The sequence below is a fragment of the Onychostoma macrolepis genome, chromosome 02 (assembly GCF_012432095.1).
Source record: "Onychostoma macrolepis isolate SWU-2019 chromosome 02, ASM1243209v1, whole genome shotgun sequence".
Lineage (NCBI taxonomy): Eukaryota > Metazoa > Chordata > Actinopteri > Cypriniformes > Cyprinidae > Onychostoma > Onychostoma macrolepis.
In genome coordinates this window covers 3,295,190-3,316,613 of record NC_081156.1, presented here as the reverse complement: position 1 = coordinate 3,316,613, position 21,424 = coordinate 3,295,190, and the positions used below count along the sequence as shown (strand labels likewise).

Sequence of the window (21,424 nt, the reverse complement as noted above, 5' to 3'; positions counted from 1 at the left end):
ACACAGACTGATATATTTCAAATGTTTATTTCTTTTAATTTTGATGATTGGAGCTTACAGCTCATGAAAGTCAAAAATCAGTATCTCAAAATATTAGAATATTTACATTTGAGTTTGAATTAAATAGATTACTGGGAGTGTAAAAACTGTTTTAAGAGAACTTATTTTAAAGAGTAGTTTATTAGTTTATTTTCCACAAAGGCCAAGTGTCCACGGGTGAAGAAACATCCGTACATGACTAAACGACAGATTAATTTGGCCTTCAGATCCTCTTTTGGTACTCTGGGTTACAGGTCTGGCAGAATGCACCTGAGAATCAATGGAGGCTCTTCAAATTAAAAGAGGAAAATTTATTTAGAGGAAAATGTCCTAGTTTCAAAGATACTGTTGACATATGCACTGCAATTTTGCCTGAGGATTTCTTTATTCACAACATCTTGTTGGCCAGACATAATTGAAGCGGTTAGTAATTCAGGCCTCCTGACCTTGAATAGTTTTAAAATCCGTTCAGCTTCTCTTACACATCTCCACATTCAAACCACATACTATTCCACTGCGTGCCTTACCATTCTCTACAGCTTTCCATGAATTATTCCAAGCCAACATAAAAGCACCATTGGTATTCTTACAGTGATAAGGGCACAGTCCCTTCAGACCCATCCTTGGGGGATAAAGTGTTTCAGGAATAAAGGCCCATCTTCGCTTCTTGAGGAAGTGTTGCATTTACGGTGAAATTTCTCTTCCCCATCCTCTGTCACGCTCTTTAAATCAATAATATGCAAAGAGCGCTGCCAGCGTTGCGTAATTTGTCCTGGATGAAGGCATCTGCTGTGAGGGAAATAATAATAACAAATGGCGCCATGTATTCTGCAGGCAGTGCTGTGGCATTTGCATGCGTCTCCTCTTGGCGTCCGAGGTAATGAAACTCAGCCGCAGGTCAAAGAAGACACAGGTGCTGCTCCACTGACATAATGTTTAATGAGGCCGGGAGCAGCTGAAATCCTTGTGGGCCACATGAGCTTCCTGTGTCGCCCAAAATCCTTCTTTTAACTGCTGAAAAACGTCCTGATATAGTCGATAGCTGCATGGGAGACTCTTGAGATCCGTTTTATCCAGATGTTGCATTAGTGAGGGTTAAATGAACACAATAGCAATTCCTTAGAGTCATTGTCCAACAAATCTTAACATGTGGGCATTTAAATCTGCCCTGGGACAGCAACAATCTGATATTTTTTGGCATATTCAACTCTAATCCATGCAATATTGAAATCTAAACAGCACAAAAACACATGAAATAAGATAAACTTGATCCGAACCACATTAACACATGGTTTGTGTCCAGAGGCACTCACTGCCAGGGTATGGACCGCCAACCACTTTCTCCAGAGTCCTCTGTTCTTGGCCATTCTTTCCAACTGGTTCCAGGTGTAACCCATCTTGAGGATGTCAGCCTCAAGGTCATGTTGCCAGGTGTTTCTTGGGTGGCCACTTCAATGCCTGCCCCCTTATGTTGGTTGGCAGTTTACAAGGGGTGTCCTCTATCCAGCCCCATCTTCTCTTCCTTATTTCTTATTCAGCAGGAAGTTAATGTGTTTTGATTGTCCTTCAGGTTTCAGCTCCATACAGCAACAATGGCTTGACGTTGGAGTTGAAAAGGCAGGTCTTTGTTGCCGAGAACAAATCTCTGGAGCTCCAGATATTCATGAGCTTTATGAAGGCTGCATTGGCAATCTTTGCCTTGACATCTGTGACTGTACCCCGCTGTTGGTCACTGATGCTGGCCAGGTAGATGAAGGCCTGGACTTCTTCCAGGGGATTTCCATTCAGTATGATCTAAATTTTGATCTGATTTTATCTAAAGGAGCTTGGTCTTAAAAAGTAAAGGTGTAGAGCACCAAAATGTTTACAGATATAGCTGATTTATCCCTAAAAATTCTCAAGGTTCAACACGATATTTTTTTGCATAACTTTAGCGCATAAATTCTATGATGATACTTAAAATTTAGCAAAAACTAGTTTGGAAACAACTGGATGAGAACAGGCTAGAGGCTTTTTCATTTTGGCATTTTCACTTTGTCAATAACAGAACAGCGCAAAAAGTGGATGTAAGCTTGTGTCACAATCACTATGTAGTATATAGTAAACGAGTGAACGAGTCAGCAGTTTTGGACAGAGTATACACATGAATGCGTGATACATCTCTGTCATCTGTTGTCTCATGCGGCTCATGATTTTCCATCCTCTCTTTCCACAATGACAGCTACTCAGAGTTTTATGAGAAATGCTCTTGGCATGGTGCTGACGCTTTTATCATTACTGAAGTAACCACTGTAAATAGACCGGATATTGATTACAATGACTGAACAAATGGATCAGTTTTCATCACTTGCAAAATGACAAAGTGCAGACAGTTAATCCTAAAGATTGATTTGAAAACCAAATCAGATTTGATTTGAAAACTAAATCAGATTTGTGTGCAGTGTGAACAAAACGCATCAGTGTCCTGAATGTTTTCTACAGTGCTTGAGCTTTTACTTCCCACTGTGAATTACATATTGCAGAGAGAGCCAGACTCTGTCCATCAAGCTTGAGGAAATGTCACTGGGAAACGGCACAATCAGATTGACGGCCATCTGAGAAGCAGATGACAAGAGTAATCTTACAAAATGACACATGAATGCTACCCTGGCATGATGACTTGAGAATTGAAGCATTTTGTGTAATTCTATAAAGGGTCAGCTAAGATTATTTTACTGAGTGCTATACTTGAAAGTTCAAAATAAAATATTAAATGAACTGAAAATTACGCAAATTTAGCATTACATATTTGCTTGACAACATTGTACACCTTGAAGTGTCAAATACAGCTGCAATCTTTTTTCTGTGCTTATTTTTGTTTTGTTTTTTGCAGTGCCACTGCATCTCCAGAAGTGCTGGGGGCAAAATATGCTTTAACTAAAACATTAATTGCTGTCTGATATCATGAGAGAAATGTTTATTATATATTTCACTATTATTAGAGCATTTTAACAGGACAGTCAGACATGTGTTTTGTGAATGATGAATTATGTAATAATTCAATTATGCAAGAGTTCTGCACATGGGGTCTGGTGGAGTACTCTTCTAAAAATCATATGGTTTATGGTACCAAATGTCCATGTTAAAACAGTCTGAAGCAGAAGGCAGAATGAATTAAATTTGATTAATTAGGGATGCTTCTATATGAAAATTCTGTCAAGTTGACAATTTTTTATTTTTTTTTATGTCATGGCCAATAATCAATAAATGGCCATTATTAATTATAAATGGCCATTAATACAGTGTTAAGTTCTTATTGGAAAAAAATGCCTGCGGCGACATTTCTACTAAATTATATTTTGTTGCTTCTTGCACATTTTGCAACAATTTAAAAGTAAGTAAGTGGCGCTGAAAGCATTTTTGGTTTTCTCCAAAACAAATGAATGTGAATCTCTCAACGTGTAATGTTAGTGGTTGTACATATTGCGGCAGTTCAGAAATGAAATGTCTTGTGAGAGTGGTGGTAAAAGATTCATGCAACCTACCCTAAAAAGAGGGTTAAAGGGGTCATTGGATGCAAAATTCACTTTTATATAAATGTGTGTTGGCAGTGTGTGTACACATCCACCCTATACTGATAAAAATCCACCCAGTGTTTTTTTATTTTGTTTTGTTTGTTTTTTAATAATTCACATAAAGGTAAAGGTAAAAAGGGTGTTGTTTTACGCATTAACACTATTTTATTACTACACATTTAGAAATTTTAACCAAAGTATGTTATAGACTTTTCATTAAGACCCTAAAGAATCATATCAACCTGTGGAAAATGGGCATCCGATGACCCCATTAATAAAAGCACACATGAGACAAAAACACATTGCAATTTTAGCTTGCTTACACAAACACTTGATCTTTTTTTTTTTTATCATGGCTCATGTTTTACACTTCGCATTACAAGTGCAACACTGTACCAGGTGAGCTACAGAGCAAGTTTACTACATCAGAAAAGTTATACATATGGAGCTGATTATTTGATGTAAACATAAAAATGTATTAGTTTACAAAGCAAGCACTATGTTAAAAGTGTTTTGAGGTCATAATATAATATTGTGCAAGGAACTGCACAAAAATATGTATTTATTAATCAATAATCTGCCTTGTAATCATCATTTGTGTGAAACTGAATAAAAGTTGGTGGTGTTTTGCTCTTACTAGTGTTCATTTCAGCTGGAAACTGTAGTGAACTGTATGTATAGAAGGCAGAGGCACATTTTTCCAGAGAGCCCATGTTGAATTTATTTGCACTTTTAAAGATTAACTGTAAATGAGTTCAGTGACCGCAAAAGTAAGCCAGGCGATATGGAATTGAAATACTGTGAATCCTTAAATGTAATCACTTCACAATTCAGTTTCAATATTTTTTGGTTTTATTTGATAGGACAGTGCACTGGTAGGCAGGAAACACTGAGAAAGGAAAGAGTGGAACAGGGTCAGGAAAGGACCTCGAGTCAGAACTCGAACTTGGGTCGCCTGAAGCACGGCTGCACCATATGTCAGAGCTCTGCCTGAAAGACAACAATGGAGGCCTGATTATCCATTGGGAATGGATGTACCAGAATGTGATCGAGTTTGATGAATTGTGCATTGTTAGACCAGAAAAATACCAATTAAGTAAGTAGGGTCAATTTTGATTTCATGTTTATTTTAACACCCCAACAATAGAAGATCTAATATGGTCTGCCCCAGGCTTTTTTTTTGGCAAGTTTCCTTTGTTTAGACGCCGTTCTGAAATGAGAATCCATGATGTTTAGTCTGCTCTCTAAGGAACACACGGAACAGAATTAAGAATGAAGGCAAAAAGACAAAGTGAGGGAGGGAGTAATTAGTCTCAGTGTACATGCTGCAGGCAAATCTCGAATTAAAAAAAATAGATATCTCTTTCAAATCAGTGAAGAGAGAGGAAATAAAAGTGCATTTGCATTGTGGGAGGAAGTAGCTCTGGGGCATCATCGATTAAAGGCCCTGCCGAGATCGCTGACTCTCTGTAAATCGCTCTGCTGACCTGAACGGCCCGCGGTGTGCATGATATACGACGCTAACAAAGGAGACGCGATGGGGCGCACCAGCCATAACGAAGCAGGCGGCAATTAGCCAAATCCCATTGGCGTCCCATCATCACCCTGCTGATGGTCCAAGCTGCATGTTCCTGCATGCTCTTAATTAGACAAAAGCTTTTTTTTTTTTTTTGCCCCATATTCTACTAAAAAAATTAATTTATCCCAATTATTAGGAGCTTCCAATAACAGCAAAGAGGCCAGATGAGGGAAAAGAGAGGAGGTTTTATTATGTTTCAAACAAAACTAAACAGCTGTAGATGAAGGTACACGTCTCTCTCATGAAAATGAAATGTACCGAAGCATCTAGTGATGTTCTTGTATGTGATGTTTTGAAGGAAGTTCGAAGTCAAGTCATCATTACACAGACTCATAATGGAACAGCACAGAACATTAATCTCTAAATGACTGTTCTGGCTGTGAGACTTTCTGATAAAGTTGTTTTTGTTTCTGAAGAACTGGATATTATTATTGTCTACCGAATGCTGCTATTGTCAGAGGGCATTATGCCTCAATCTGCACTGTGTTTTTGCCAACCCAGGCTCATTGGAAAAACATGCCTGTGGCGACATTTCTGCAAAATGATAATACATTGCTTGTTGTAGGTTTCGTGACACTTCCGAAGTGAAATGTCCAGAGAGTGGTGCTAAAAGCGTGTTTTATCTGAAACAGATGAACGTTAATCTATCAAAGTTTTATTGTGTTGGTTGATGTATTGATTGTGGCAATTTGGAAATGAAATGTCCAGTGGGTGGAGCTCTGTAGCATTTAGCACAGACACTAAACCCTTATCCTAACCGATAGTGTTAAAAGCAAATGTGTGATAAAAGTACATTTGCTAAAGCTCTTTCATCATGACTCATGTTTCACGGGATTCGTACCTGAGCCCTTTATATTGCAAGAACATTGATGTACGGGGTGCGCTAGCAAGCAAGTTTACCACATCAGAAAATCAGTAAATATGGATTATGTGATGCAAACATGAAAATGTATTACTTTACAAATTATGCAGTATGGTAAATGTGTTTTGAGGTCATAACATAGTATTATGCAAGATATTACATCGTATTGTGCATGGTATTGCACAAAAACAAGTCCTTAATATCAATAATATGCCCAGGTAATCATAATTATTTAAAAAGGAATAAAAGTTTTTTTTATGTTTTACAGCCACTAGTGTTCATTTTAGCTGGAAACTGCAGTGAGTTGTGAATATAGGTACGTTTGTGCGAGTTTTGCGAGTATGAGTTTTTCAGGAATGTAGGCAGGCAGGCAGAGGCATGTTTTTCCAATGAGTCTCAGTTGGTTCTTGCAGGTTATGAGAAGACCCAAACAGTATCTGTACTCAGGCACAACATTGTGCAAATATTGCAGAACTGGAAAATGAAGAACTGTCTGAACTTCATAAAATATTATCCCCTACATTTCATTTCACTTACTAAATATTTAGGCTAATCTTGAGACTATATGAGACTAGTACTCTCAGCTCTTTTTTTAACCACATTTAAATCCATTCCTAAATCCATTCTGTAAATTTTTCCCAAAATGCAGATTTTTCCCCAAATATTGATAGACTGGTATAACAGTGATTAACTGCAGTGTGTACGTCTTAAAATTTACCACTGTGTCAATGAATAATGCACATTTTTAGCAATAATTCTCAATAATATATATATATATTTTTTCATAAAGTTATTTGCTTCTCATTTACTAGCATTATTTCATATTTGTGTATTTCATATTGGAGTTATTCTACAGCGCCACAGCAACAAAAAAAAAAAAAAGAAAAAAAAAAATCTTTTATTTTATTTAAGTGGTAATCGAGTCTATATTGCAAAATAGTAGCAAAAAAAAAACACATCTTTCTATTGAGGTTCCCTCATAGAGTGTGACCAGTGCATTCTGACAAATGACTCAAGTGTGTGTGTGTGTGTGTATAATGAATTGAAAAGGCTCATGAACTCATTTGCATTTGCAAACTCATTTACTGCAAGTTATCACTACTTTCAATCATGTCTGTCTGTATTTTTTATAAACGAGTCAAAATGCATTTGAAGTATCACTCTATAACTTATGACAGGTTAGTCCCTGACAACACATCATTGAATTATTAGTATGGCATACTGTAAAAGTACACAAAAGCATTGCAAGAGAGACACATTTGTTAGGGCTGTTTGGCTGTAACCCGTCCAGCATCATCTGTGTGTTTGTGAAAGGTAAAGCCTACAGATTCATCTTCATCCTCCAACTTAATTTGTGAGCTGCAGAGGCTACTCTGACTTCATACTGAGGGCTCATCGCCTCCTCAGTGGGAGAAAGACACTCAGAGAATGTGTCTCTTAAACTTCTTTTCATCTTAGGTGATACGACTGAATAGAAAAAGGAAAGACAGAGGGTGCAAGAGAAATAGAAAGAGCAGTAAAACAAGTAAAAAAAAAAAGAAGAACCAGGAGACACTGTCAGAATTGAGATGAGACGAAGACGCTCCCCGTTGGGATGATTGCTTTGCCCTGAATACAAAAGGTGCTTCCCTGCAAACATTTCGTGTTGTTTGCAAGCACAGATTAGGTCCAGCCGCAGACATCCACGATTCTTTAAAACAAGCCCCCAGGGAGGAATTAGCATCCATCCCCTGGCTTATAAAACAGAGATGGGCCGCAATGATAAAAAGCTCCTCTCAAGGAGAGCGATGGAGGGGGTATAGAGAGGAGAGACGTACTCTAGAAGAGGCAATCATAGTAAAAGTGTGAGGAGGGGTTAGGATTGCAAGAACAAGCGCACTGAAGGGGGAGGTGTTCTGGAGGGAAAAAATAAAAGATTCAAGCATGAATCATGGGACTATTTGAAAGAGGTAGACAATGACATTTTATAATAACATTCAGGTTCTGACTGACCCAGAAACACCCAGAATAGTATATTTTAACGTCAAAAACATTAAAAACATGTCATGTTGTAAATATAGTATAATAATATAATACCTATTAAAGTAGGATTACTCACATTTTTTCAATGTTAAAATTGTAAGTTTGTAAAGGATGGCATATTTTTGAAGGCTAAAACGTGAAAGAAATGAGTTGGTACTTCTGATTCGATCGTCCCAAAGTCCATGGGTTTTTTTAATCAAATTTTTGGTTAAATTGCCTGAAATAAGGTAAATGGGACTACAGAACATTACATGTCATCATGGCTTAGTGATGATGATGCTGAAGGTGTGTAGTTTGTTTATAGCCTACTTTAGCATTTTACTTCTGCTGATTGCCAAATGTCCTGTAAATTTAGTTAATTTGTGAAGATTATCACGATGAGTAAAATATGTGAGAATCCTAAGCTTTTGTTGATAACAGATCTTATTTCTGCAATAATCCAAAAGCCAATTGAAAAATGAGGGTAGTCAGGTCAAGGGAACCAGGGTAATGTTTTTGAATATATTTCTTGTAAAATCAGTGGGGTCCAAACCAACATAAAAATTGTTGAAAAATTCTTTAAAATGTCTTCTATTGTGTTCTGCAGAATAAGGAATACTGTATACACAACAGAGAAATACCACAAATAATTTACTTCTGCTAAACATCCCTTTTCAGGTAGCTTTTAAAATGGGCTTCCTCCATAATTTGCTGATAAACAATAATCTGGCTATGAGATTCCAGTGATTGTGCAACACGGAACAGAATGTAGGTACACAGTAAAATCAGTTTGCAGTGTTAAAAGTTATTAATTCCCAAAGAGTTGAATTAACAATCTACAGTGTTAAACAGTACTGGTGTTAAGTGCTGTCACACGGTGTAATATTTATGTAATTTCACTTTTACACTGAAAGTGTAAAAAAACCCCGCCGAATTGATCTGACTCCGCCCCTCAAGCGCCGCTGCCTCGCAAAGCGACGACACCACAGTTGCCAAGTCCGCGTATTATACGCGACTTTGGGCTTCTTTTTTTGTAAAGTTGCGGGAAAAAAATCCCTGGTCGCGGGTTGCGGTTTTTTGGGCTTATTTTAAAAAATATGGTCGCTTGTTATGGAAATCTGACAAGCAACTTCGTTTTTTTATTTATGTTCGCCTGTATTCTCCAATGCATTGATTGACACTCTGTCTGCTCGCAGTTAATAGCCAACTAGTGCAATAATATAAGTGCTGTAGCGTAATTTGCCATATGTTCCGCCCCCTCATTGGAGAAAAATCACATTCAAAAAGACGACACGTGACGCTGTAATCCAAGCGATGACAGAAGTAGAAATAGAGGAGTGGGATGACTTTCTTTTAGCCTATTCTTTTAGTTTTGTAATGTATTAATTATCACGGGCTGTAATAAAAAAACAAGTAGTCATATCCTAATACTGATCAATACATTTGGTTCGAATAGCCTGGTATGGCAAGATGTCTTAAAATGTATTTCTTTTTTTTAACATTTAAACCACATTATTAGATTACCTTCACGAATACACACATGACAGATTAATGATTTTTTTTCTTTTTTTATAATATTTTTTAATATTATTATATAATATTTTCTTTTTAATATAATATATATTATAATTGAATATATAATTTAATATAATATTTTATATTTTTTCTATAATATTTATGTGGCATTTTGTTTTTTATGTCATTTATTTGATAGTTATGTATACATTATTTTATTTTAAATGGAAGAAAAACCTGTTTTTGACCTCAAAATAAAGCACTTTGCCGCTGTACATGGCTGTGGGGATGAGCAGTTTTGTGGTGCTTGGAATTCTTTATAATTAATTAAAAAAAAATATTGCCACATTGATGCCTCAAGAAGGTGTAATTGTTCAAATAACACATTGTTTCATTTTAAAATATATATATTTTTAAATGTAACCAAGTGTTTTCAAGTGTAATATTTCTGTAAAGGCTAGGGACAGAAAAATTGACATTTCCATAGAATGACCCCTATATATTTTATATACAGCTCCCCTTTGAAGCTCTTGTGCTTTTCTCCTTTTCCATCTCTACAATCCTATTCTGCTCACAGGTGATTGGAGACGAGTTTTGTTCCCACTTTTGTTGCAGTTTGCTAATTTTTGTAAAAGCTTCTGTTTTTGCTTTTCAGATAAGAGAGTGGTTTCAGTTTAATATGTTGCAGGCTCCTATATTGGTAATAAATAATTGATAATAAATAATATTGATGATAATAAATCATCAAAAAAATATTGGGCTTGTTTTGGGCTTGTTTTTGAAGCTGCGGTTGCTTATTTGTCTCGCGAGAGTTGGCAACTGTGGACGACACCATTTTATATTCAGGCGACCGAGACGGTAAGTTGGATTGCTTTTCTCTTTATAAAATTACACGGGATAAATACTTTTTGTTGATAATTTTACTCAAAATATGATTGGTGGTGAACACATTTAGAAATTACTAACTGCAAGTTTTTTTGTCAGGTTTACAGTGTTAAGTTCGTGAGGTGTACAGATGCAATGTAACATAAGCCTGAGTGAAAGCTTCTAATGCGGGTTCGATTTCCTGAAATAAGGTGATTTTACGTGTAAAATAATTTTTGGAATGTGTTTACAATTTATGTTATATATATATACTTTTAGCTTCTTTCATTTTGGTTCGTTGACAGATCCTCTCGCCTTCATTCCCGCCGAGGCCTAGCAGCCACATTTGGGCGGTTTTCTACTCAGAGGAGAGAATAAATCAAATGGTAAATTTATATTTGTTTTTGAAAGCATTGAGTGCTTTGAAACGGTAATAGTGGGACTGTTAAACATTTCATTTTTGTGACGCATAACACCGTGTTCAAGTCATTTACCAGTCATTTAATTGACGTTATCTAATGCAAAACTGTGAAATTAGAGCGCGTTTAAAAACTTAGTTCGCAAAGTACGTTAAACTGTAAATCCATTGAACTGTAAATGTCTTTCCTTCAGTGCCCATGCAGAGCATGCTTGAAACCAGTCTTTATCAATTCATATGGCATGCTATTTTGGGTAAATAATGTCCTAAATATTTCCAGATGTACAAAGTTAAGTTTTAATTTAGAAAGATGTCTGAATCTATCTGTATTTTCTTTTCACATTATAAATAATAAATTAATAGTAAGAAATTCTAAACGTGTTAATTTATTCTAATGTAGTACACCATGTTCATTTTAAGATGCCTTATTACTCATGTTACGCATTAAAATGATATAAATGTGTTTAATAATCAGATTAAATAAATACTTAAATTGTTCCAGGAATGCCTGTTACATCCTCTGTCGTGTCTGTCATGTGTTCCCGCCTCTTGTTTCCATATTTGGTCTTGTTCCTGTCCTTGTTACGTGTGTGATTATTAGTTAAGTCTTGTCCAGCCGTGTTTCAGTAATTATCAGTGATTGTCATGTGTATTTAGTTCCTGCCTGTTTAGTTAGTGTTTGTCTGGTCTACTCGTTATTCCCCGGTGTTCCTGTCTGTCTCAGCCTTGCCTTGTCCTGATGTCATTATTAAAGACTATTATTTTGAAGTTACTCCTCGTCTGCGTGTTCCTCGTCCCTCCCTGCTGTGTGCACCGTGACAGAAGACCAGACCAAAACAGTAAGCGGCGCCCCTTCACCACGTTTTGTTTTTCGGTTTTTTTAAGTCTTTTTATTTTGGTTCCTGTTTGTCTGTCTGTCCCGCGGCATGGAAGTCGCCGCTCGTCCGTTGGCCGCAAGCCCTCCTGTCTGCCGCCGTCCGCGGCTTTCTTCACCCCGCCGTTCGCGGGAGAATCGTCTGCCGACTTCACGGGCTGCCGCTCGTGCGCGCCGCCGACCGCGGGGAAAGCCAACCCGAACGTCGGCGGCTCCCTCCCTGCACGCCGCCGTCCATGGCTCACCCAGGCCCGCCGTTCGCGGGAGATCACGCCGCCGTCCGCGGGGAAAGCCAACCCGCCGACCGCGGCTCACCCCGGCCCGCCGGCCCCTGCCGATGATGGAGCCCGCCGTTCACGGATCCCTTCACGCCGCCGTCCGCGGCTCACCCAGTCCCGCCGTTCGCGGGAGATCACGCCGCCGCCTGCGGCTCACCCTAGCCCGCCTGGAAGCGCATATGGCTAGCCCGCCTGGGGTGTGGCAAGCCCACCTGGAGCGGATATGGCAAGCCCGCCGGATGCCGCTGATAATATAATATATTCATTTATTATCTATATTCTGTGTTCATGCATTTTTTTGCTGAAGTTGTCATATCTGTTATTTAGAATGGGACAGCGATATTGCATCAATTTGTCTCCTACTTCATTTGGTTCCACCATCGCCACAAGGCTGCAAGGGACCTGGAGAAATGTTCTCCTATCAAGCCCCTGGGGTGGTGCCGCTCTTCTCTCTAGAAATATGGCGCATAGTCTTAGAGTTCGTACTTGACTAACTGGAGCCCAGGTCAGGAAGCAGACAGACTGGCTAAACCGATCGTCTGCTAGCCGCCTCACGTCACAGAAGTCAGTTAACTCTCAGCACATAGAAACTTTTTCACCTAGATATCACTCTATAGAGACTGTGTCTGTTCCCCGAACTAGAAAATACAGAAAACATCCAAACCAAAGTAATAGTAACAATTTAATTGATGTTCAACAAATAAAAAAACAATATAATACAGATAAACACATGATAAAGCTTGGCTTATTGAATATTAGATCCCTTTCTTCAAAAGCACTTTTTGTAAGTGATATGTTCACTGACCATAAACTAGATGTGCTTTGTCTGACAGAAACCTGGCTAAAACAAGATGATTACATTACTTTAAACGAGTCTATACCCCAAGATTACTGTTACAAACATGAACCGCGTCCAAAAGGTAAAGGGGGAGCTGTTGCTACAATTTATAGCAATATTTTCAGTATCTCTCTCAGAGGTCGGGTTTCAAGTATAATTCGTGCTTCATAATGGTGCTTCATATAACGTTATCCAAAGAAACAAGTGTTAATGATAAATCCCCTGTGATGTTTGTACTGGCTACTGTATACAGGCCACCAGGACACCATACAGACTTTAAAGAATTTTCTGATCTTCTATCGGAGTTAGTGCTGACTGCAGATAAAGTCCTAATCGTTGGTGATTTTAATATCCATGTTGATAATGAAAGAGATTCGTTGGGATCAGCATTTATAGACATTCTAAACTCTATTGGTGTTAAACAACACGTGTCAGGACCTACTCATTGTCGAAATCATACTCTAGATTTAATACTGTCACATGGAATTGATGTCAGTGGCATTGAAATTTGGCAGCAGGCGATGATATCTCAGATCATTATCTAGTCTCCTGTATATTCCATATAGCTAAAGCTGTAAAGCCAACTCCTTGTTACAAATATGGTAGAACCATTACCTCTACCACAAAAGACTGCTTTATAAATAATCTTCCTGACTTATCTCAGTTCCTCAGCATATCCAATAGCTCAGAACAACTTGATGATGTAACTGAAACTATGGACTCGCTCTTTTCTAGCACTTTAGATGCGGTTGCTCCTTTACGCTTAAGGAAGATTAAGGATAAGAGTCCAACACCGTGGTATAATGAGCACACTCGTGCCCTAAAGAGAGCAGCCCGGAAAATGGAGCGCAGCTGGAGGAAAACTAAATTAGAGGCATTTTGTTTAGCTTGGCAGGAAAGTACCCTATCCTACAGAAAAGCATTAAAAACTGCTAGATCTGATTACTTTTCGTCTCTTCTAGAAGAAAACAAACATAACCCTCGGTATTTATTCAATACAGTAACTAAATTAACGAAAAATCAAGCATCAACAGGTGTTGGCATTTCCCAAGAGCATAGCAGTAATGACTTTATGAACTTCACTTCCAAGATCGATACTATCAGAGATAAAATTGTATCCTTGCAGCCGTCAGCTACAGTATCGCATCAGATGGCGCACTATAGATCCCCTGAGGAACAATTCCATTCATTCTCTACTGTGGGAGAGGAAGAATTGTATAAACTTGTTAAATCATCTAAACCAACAACATGTATGTTAGACCCGATCCCATCTAAACTACTAAAAGAGCTGCTTCCAGAAGTCATAGATCCTCTTTTGGCTATTGTTAATTCATCATTGTCATTAGGATATGTCCCCAAAACCTTCAAATTGGCTGTTATTAAGCCTCTCATTAAAAAACCACAACTTGACCCCAAAGATCTAGTTAATTACAGACCGATGTCAAATCTCCCTTTTCTGTCAAAGATACTAGAAAAGGTAGTATCCTCACAATTATATTCCTTCCTAGAGAAAAATGATATCTGTGCGGAATTCCAGTCAGGATTTAGATCGTATCATAGTACTGAGACTGCTTTCATTAGAGTTACAAATGACCTGCTTCTATCATCTGATCGTGGTTGTATCTTTTTATTAGTTCTACTGGATCTTAGCGCTGCGTTCGACACTATCGACCACAACATTCTTTTGAATAGACTAGAAAACTTTGTTGGCATTAGTGGAAGTGCCTTAGCATGGTTCAAATCGTACTTATCTGACCGCCATCAGTTCGTAGCAGTGAATGAAGAGGTATCATATCGATCACAAGTGCAGTATGGAGTACCTCAAGGCTCAGTACTAGGCCCGTTACTTTTCACGCTTTACATGTTACCCTTGGGAGATATTATCAGGAGACATGGTGTTAGCTTTCACTGTTATGCTGATGATACTCAGCTCTATATTTCTTTGCGGCCTGGTGAAACACACCAAATTGAGAAACTAACGGAATGCATAGTCGATATAAAAAAACTGGATGACGAGTAATTTTTTGCTGCTAAATTCTGAAAAAACAGAGGTGTTAATTATCGGACCTAAAAACACCACATGTAATAACTTAGAACATTATCTAACACTTGATGGCTGCTCTGTCAATTCTTCTTCATCAGTCAGGAACCTAGGTGTGCTGTTTGATAGCAATCTTTCATTTGAAAGCCATGTTTCTAGCATCTGTAAAACTGCATTTTTTCATCTCAAAAGCATATCTAAATTGCGACCAATGCTCTCAACGTCAAATGCAGAAATGTTAATTCATGCATTTATGACCTCAAGGTTAGACTATTGTAATGCTTTATTAGGTGGTTGTTCTGCACGCTTGATCAACAAACTACAGTTAGTCCAAAATGCAGCAGCTAGAGTCCTTACTAGAACCAGGAAATATGACCATATTAGCCCGGTTCTGTCAACACTGCACTGGCTCCCTATCAAACATCGGATAGATTTTAAAATCTTGTTAATTACTTATAAAGCCCTGAATGGTTTAGCTCCTCAGTACTTGAGCGAGCTCTTATCACATTATAGTCCTCCACGTCCAATGTGTTCTCAAAACTCTGGCCGTTTGATAATACCTAGAATATCAAAATCGACTGCGGGCGGCAGATCCTATTCCTATTTAGCACCCAAACTCTGGAACAGTCTACCTAACACTGTTCGGGAGGCAGACACACTCTGTCAGTTTAAATCTAGATTAAAGACCCATCTCTTTAGCCTGGCTGACACATAACACATTAATTCGCTTCTATTATTCAAATCCGTTAAAGGATTGTTAGGCTGCATTAATTAGATCAACCGGAACCGGGAACACTCCCCATAACACACAATGTACTCGTTACATCGTAAGTAGAATGGCATCTACGCTAATATTTGGCTGTTTCTTTCCTATTCTGTTTCTCAGTCTGTATCTGGTCAGATGGTGGATCAGCACCAAGAGATGATGTCTACAGCCCTGATCGTTAGCGGAGACCAGGACACCTAGATGAGCCCCAGAGACATATCCCCAATGAAAACCTCGATTGAATACAATAAAACTAAAAGAAATATAACAAAATAACTAAAATATAATAAAATACCTAACTACATAATACTACTATTGTTAGAAATTGCAACAAAATTAAAATAGAAATATAAACTTTTGAACTGTGGGTTTCGTCTGTCCAGAGGAGAGCTGGCCCCCCGACTGAGCCTGGTTTCTCCCAAGGTTTTTTTTTCTCCATTCTGTCACAGAGGGAGTTTTGGTTCCTTGCCGCTGTCGCCTCTGGCTTGCTCAGTTGGGGACACTTAATTTCTAGCGATTATTGCCGATTTGATTGCACAGAAAATATTTAAACTTGACTTGACTTGAAAAACATCTTCAAAAAGGTACATTTCTGTCACTACCTATTGTCTGCCTCAAAATATTGCCAGATGTGTTTTATATGAAATACTAATAAAAATAAAATCAATTGGAGAGCTGACCTTAATTGTTATTTTTGTCTTTGATCTGCAGGCACTAATAAGAAGAATACCTTGTAGAGACCACACAGCCATACCTGCTCACTGATGGGACAACGAGCATTCATGGATGCTACACAACTGTCGACAAGTATCTTGCTGCAGTCTTGTTCAAATCTACCTGTCATACTTGTAAATTTGATGATTTTATGTGTTTTATTAACTAATTTATGTTTCCGTGCAACACTTAATGAATGTGACTGACTAATTAACCTCTACACATCTGGTATATGCTTTAAAGTTTCCACTTTGCCCATTTGTTAAATAAACGTTGGAATTTGTACATCTGTCTGAAGACTCTTGATTTTATGTCTAATCTTGTACATTAACACCATACAATAGCATTTTTATTTTTGCACTGAAAAGAATACTTTATTAATAACACTTAAAACAACACCAGGGGTGTTAAATACCCCACAGTGTAAAATTTGAACAACAATTGCAAGTGTAACAATTTATACTCGGAGTGTAATTTTTCTACACTGTAAGGTGCTATATTAACACTAAAAATTCAACACTATGAATGGTGTACTTTTAACACTAGACAGATTGGGACCATAGTGTTAAAATTGACACTTTAAGTGTTAAACTGACACTGCGTTTTTTACTGTGTATGGAATGTAGGCTCTAATGTAGGTAAATGCATTAACTGTGTATTAAAAGCATTAAGAAACTGAATAGCATTATTTAGACAAGACTTGTTTTCCTTGAGGAGGTCGGGTAAATTCGTGTCACACAAACTCAGTAAAAATTATGGAGAAAATTACCCACCTAGCCATTCATCTAACTCCAAGGTCCTCTGAGAAATCTAATGGCGTCTAGATTGTTTGAGGAATGTCTGAAATTTCAGTATATAATTTTCTTTTTAAGTGCTTCTCTGTATGTATTTTGACCTTAATAACTGTGGCTAAATTTATCACTCTGCTGCCTGGTGCACCTTGGAATTATGGAATTAAACCTTTCTGCCAACATTCTACGTAAAATAACAGTTGGTCCTGCTTCTGCTGGCATCCCACCTAATATAAAAAGGGAATTAAATCAATAAAGAGCATTAGACCATGCACTGCACAGAACGACCAGCTTCAGGTTTGATATATTTCTTAATTAATTACATTACTAAATTATATGCATAACGCTATAGTTATACCACATACACAGTACAAGTTTTTCAGTAGCTTCAATACATGAATACATGAAATCACAGACATTTTCTGTTAATAATTGTAACTCAAAGGGTATTTGGAAAATTAATCTTGTCCAAAAAAAAAAAAAAAGTGTAATTTAATTATTTGTATAAATTAACACTTTAACTTTGGCAGCCCAAAATTTTAGGAATTTATTTTGTTGTTCTTTAAAATCTTGCAAACAGCAATAAGTTCTATAAAAGTGTGATCAAGCCGATCAAAAACTTTGCAGAGTGAAAGAAAGATTGGAAAAGTTCACCAACATAAAAAAAACATGAAAGTAAACAACTCCAGATGAGATGCTTCACAGGATAAGAACCCAAATGCTGCTGGAGCCGTTTTAGGGTGTTTTGTGTTTGGCATTCCATATACATGCTGTGTGTGTCTGTGTTTTTTCTGGATGAAATCAGTAAAATTGTGTAACAATAATAACAGCACTGAACTGAAAGCACATGGCGATACCCATAATGTATCATTAGAGATATCCTATCATCTCCATATAAAACACAAGAATACACACACGCTCTGCCAGTCATTAACTTCTCTGCTCTTTATCAGATAATGATAATGATCCTGGGCTTCTGCTGAGCTACTGAGACTCTAACCTTGTGTTGATAATGCCTCATTTCTCCATGGGCTGTTGAGCAGATAGCATTTGTTTCACTGGTTGCACACTTGTGTCGCACAAGTCGATCCCCAAATGCTTTTATCACACTCCACATGCAAACATAACCACAGACAATAAAGCCATTTATCGATGATCACAACTTATGTGCATCTCCGCTATCACAACCTAGACACCATCGCAGAACTGTATAATAAATTATGCATTGTAAAATTAAATTTAATTTTAACAGAAAAATTAAAAAATGCTACAGTAAATCTTAACTAGCTAACTGCATGTATTATTACCATAATTTGTTTTCTAAATAATTTTTCATTTTTTGTTTTGTTTTTTAAAAAGTGCTTTATAAGTAGTTTCCTGTTAAATTATAATATATCAGTACATTATATCAGTGCATGATAATTAATTATTTTTACTTAAAAACAATTTTATAGTATTCTACAGAAAAAAAAATATTTCCCAAGACAACACACATTAACGTACTCTGTTACTGTTGTAACCTCGGTTATCTGAGATACGGAACGAGTACTGCGTCTTGATAAAGACGCATAAGGGAAAAAGCCTTTTTTCTCCTGAACTGAAGCCTTATTCAATCATGCAGTGAAACTGCACAACCATTGGTTCATGCAATGTGTAAAAAAAATTAACCGATAGGTCGGCAGCGGAGCCAGAGCCTGCCAGAATGGGTGGAGCCATTTGGCTATATAAGCGGCCGTTTCGCCATAGGATCCTCAGGTTATTTCGACTGAAGCGACGACTGAGTCGTGCAGCTACCTAGCACGGCAAAGTATGCAGTACTCGTTCCGTATCTCAGGGAACCGAGGTTACGACAGGGCAGAGCAAGGATAACTCCCGGTCCTCTTCAGAAGGAGGAAGCGTGGAGAGCATGATGACCTGGGCCAGTTGCACCAGCTAGACGTAAAAAAGCTGGGTGTAAGCCCTACGCTGGGCTTTGCAACGTCCAGCTTTACGATAAATATTTACACCTGTTGCACCAACTAAAACTACGATCAGGCGCAGCTAAGCCCGGCGTAGATGATGCGCGTCCACGCTGACACATTCTCCCGCAGTTATAGATATAGCTGAGACGACGTTCACGCTGCAATGGCAACAACTACTAATATAGAACTGAATTGCTCAAGACATCGTAACAAGTGAAGCCACCGCGCCATGATTTCATTGAGTAAACATTTTCTAACAAGTCCGCATTTTTATATAGTCTCCCTGCATGTTCCCATGACAGATTTCTTTAAACAAACATTAAAAATGAAGGCGGCAAGTTAAGTAAAATATAATGAATGCAATACAAGGCTTCTTTCTTGTTATTTTTTTCTAGCTGACAATCGAGGTTATATGTACAATGCATGTCTTTCCTGAGGTAGCCAAATGTGACTTTACGTGACGTCTTTCTGTGGCTGGAAAACCACATTTATAGTTTGTATTTTGTGATAAAACTGACAGAGTTTGAAAGCTGATACTTTTATCTCTGATTAAAAACAACAAAGCACAAACTTACTGTCATTATTGAATGGCAGGCACGCTACAATGGAATTAAAGACGTGAAATATTTCCAAGCATACTGTCCTTCCAAGCAAGATGTGGAATGGTAGGCTACATTTCTTTTAATAATCCCAGATCATATGTAATATTTTACTGTATAATTACAAGATGTGCATTTTTTTTATTATTATTAGTTCAATTACTGTCGACAGTGTTATAGTCAACACCGAGCTCCGCGACTGATATCGCTTATCCTGCCTGAAAAGACCATAAACATTGCAGTTCACGTCTGCAGTAATAATTAACTAACATACATGAATCCTAAAAACTAATAATGTCCGAGCAAATCATGAGTTTTCACTTTACACCTACCTCTGACTAGGTGTAAGATTTAGTGTCAGACGTAGCACTACGCCGAGATGGTGCAACGGGTATAAATTCTACGCATGACTTAATGCGCATTTTACGTCCAGCCTAGCCTTACGACCGGGTGTACGTCCAGCTGGTGCAACCGGCCCCTGAGCTCTGAATGGAGTGGAAAGCACTTTGGGTACGTAACCATGCCTTGGTTTCAGGCCAACCTTGAAGTCGTTGGGCCCGAATTCCAGGCAGGCAGGGCTAATGAAGAGCGCCTGTAGGTCTCCTACTCGCTTAACCGATGCTAGTGCTAGAAGCAGAGCAGTCTTTAGTGACAGTGACCGAAGGTTCGTAGACTGTAGCGGCTCAAAGGGAGGGCCTTCAGGGCCCTCAACACAGTGGGAAAATCCCATGTAGGGACAGTGAGGGGCCGAGGCGGATTCAGCCTCTTGGCTCCCCTCAGAAAGCAGACAACTGAGTTGTTCCTGCCCACTGATTGGCCTGCTATAGGGGCATGGAAGGCCGCTATAGCTGCTATGAACACCTTGAGTGTGGATGGGGAATGTCCTTTATCCAGCAGCTCCTGCAGGAAGGACAGAACCACCGATAACTCAGAGGTAGACGGATTTTCACCGCGGTCTAGGCACCAGGTGGAGAAAACAGACAAACATAGAGGCGTCTTGTAGATGGGGCTCTGGCCTCAGAAATGGTGTTTAACCCTCGCACTAGGAGGCTAGTAAACTCCCATTAAGTGGCCAAAGGTGAAGAGCCCACAGCTTGGGCCGAGGGTGCCCTATTGTCCTGTTCGCATGAGAGAGGAGATCCCGTCTCAGGGGCACGGGCCAGGGGGCTGCTATAAGCAGCTGAGTCAGCTCTGACAACCAAGGTTGGTTTTCCCAAAGGGGGGCCACCAAGAGAACCTTGTGTCCTTGTTCCCTGATTCGCCTGACGACCTGTGGAATCAGGGTGATCGGGGGGAATGCATAAAGGAGGAGGTTGGGCCAGTCGTGGGCCAACGCGTCCCTGACCTTCGAATAATATGTTGGGCAGTGAGAGCTGTCTTTGGAGGCAAAGAGATCTACTTCGGCCTTGCCAAAGATCTTCCAAATCATCTGAACCGTCTGTGGATGGAGCATCCACTCCTCTGAGGGGACATTGCTCCGAGATAACATATCCGCTCCTTGGTTCAATTTGCCTGGTAAATGTGCTGCTCTCAGCGAGTGCAAGTTGAGCTGAGTCCACTCCAGAAGGCGCTTTACTAGAATGAAGAGGCGCTTTGAGAAGAGACCTCCTTGGTGATTATATAGGACACCACGGACATGTTGTCCGAGCGGATCACCACATGGCGTCCTATTAGGTCTGGCAGGAAGAACTGAAAGGCTCAACATACTGCTAGCATTTCCAAGCAGTTGA

At 38.7% G+C, this 21,424-nt stretch overlaps 1 protein-coding gene and 1 long non-coding RNA gene across 3 annotated transcripts in view; one reads left to right on the top strand and one right to left on the bottom strand.

Moving 5' to 3' along the window:
* Window positions 1-21,424, bottom strand: part of st6galnac5a (ST6 (alpha-N-acetyl-neuraminyl-2,3-beta-galactosyl-1,3)-N-acetylgalactosaminide alpha-2,6-sialyltransferase 5a) — a 46,484-nt gene that overhangs the window by 11,848 nt on the left and 13,212 nt on the right. The window contains exon 1 of one of the 2 annotated variants that reach the window (XM_058760975.1): window positions 11,321-12,993. The exons of the other annotated variant lie outside the window; for it this stretch is intronic. The gene's annotated coding sequence lies outside the window, so the exon portion shown is untranslated. Of the gene's footprint in view, window positions 1-11,320; window positions 12,994-21,424 lie in introns of those variants that run through there. 2 annotated transcript variants of the gene reach the window in all.
* On the top strand, window positions 10,355-16,614 carry LOC131530617 (uncharacterized). The gene is made up of 4 exons (XR_009268444.1): window positions 10,355-10,408; window positions 10,535-10,626; window positions 10,720-10,800; window positions 15,750-16,614. It is a non-coding gene; the product is annotated as an uncharacterized LOC131530617 (long non-coding RNA).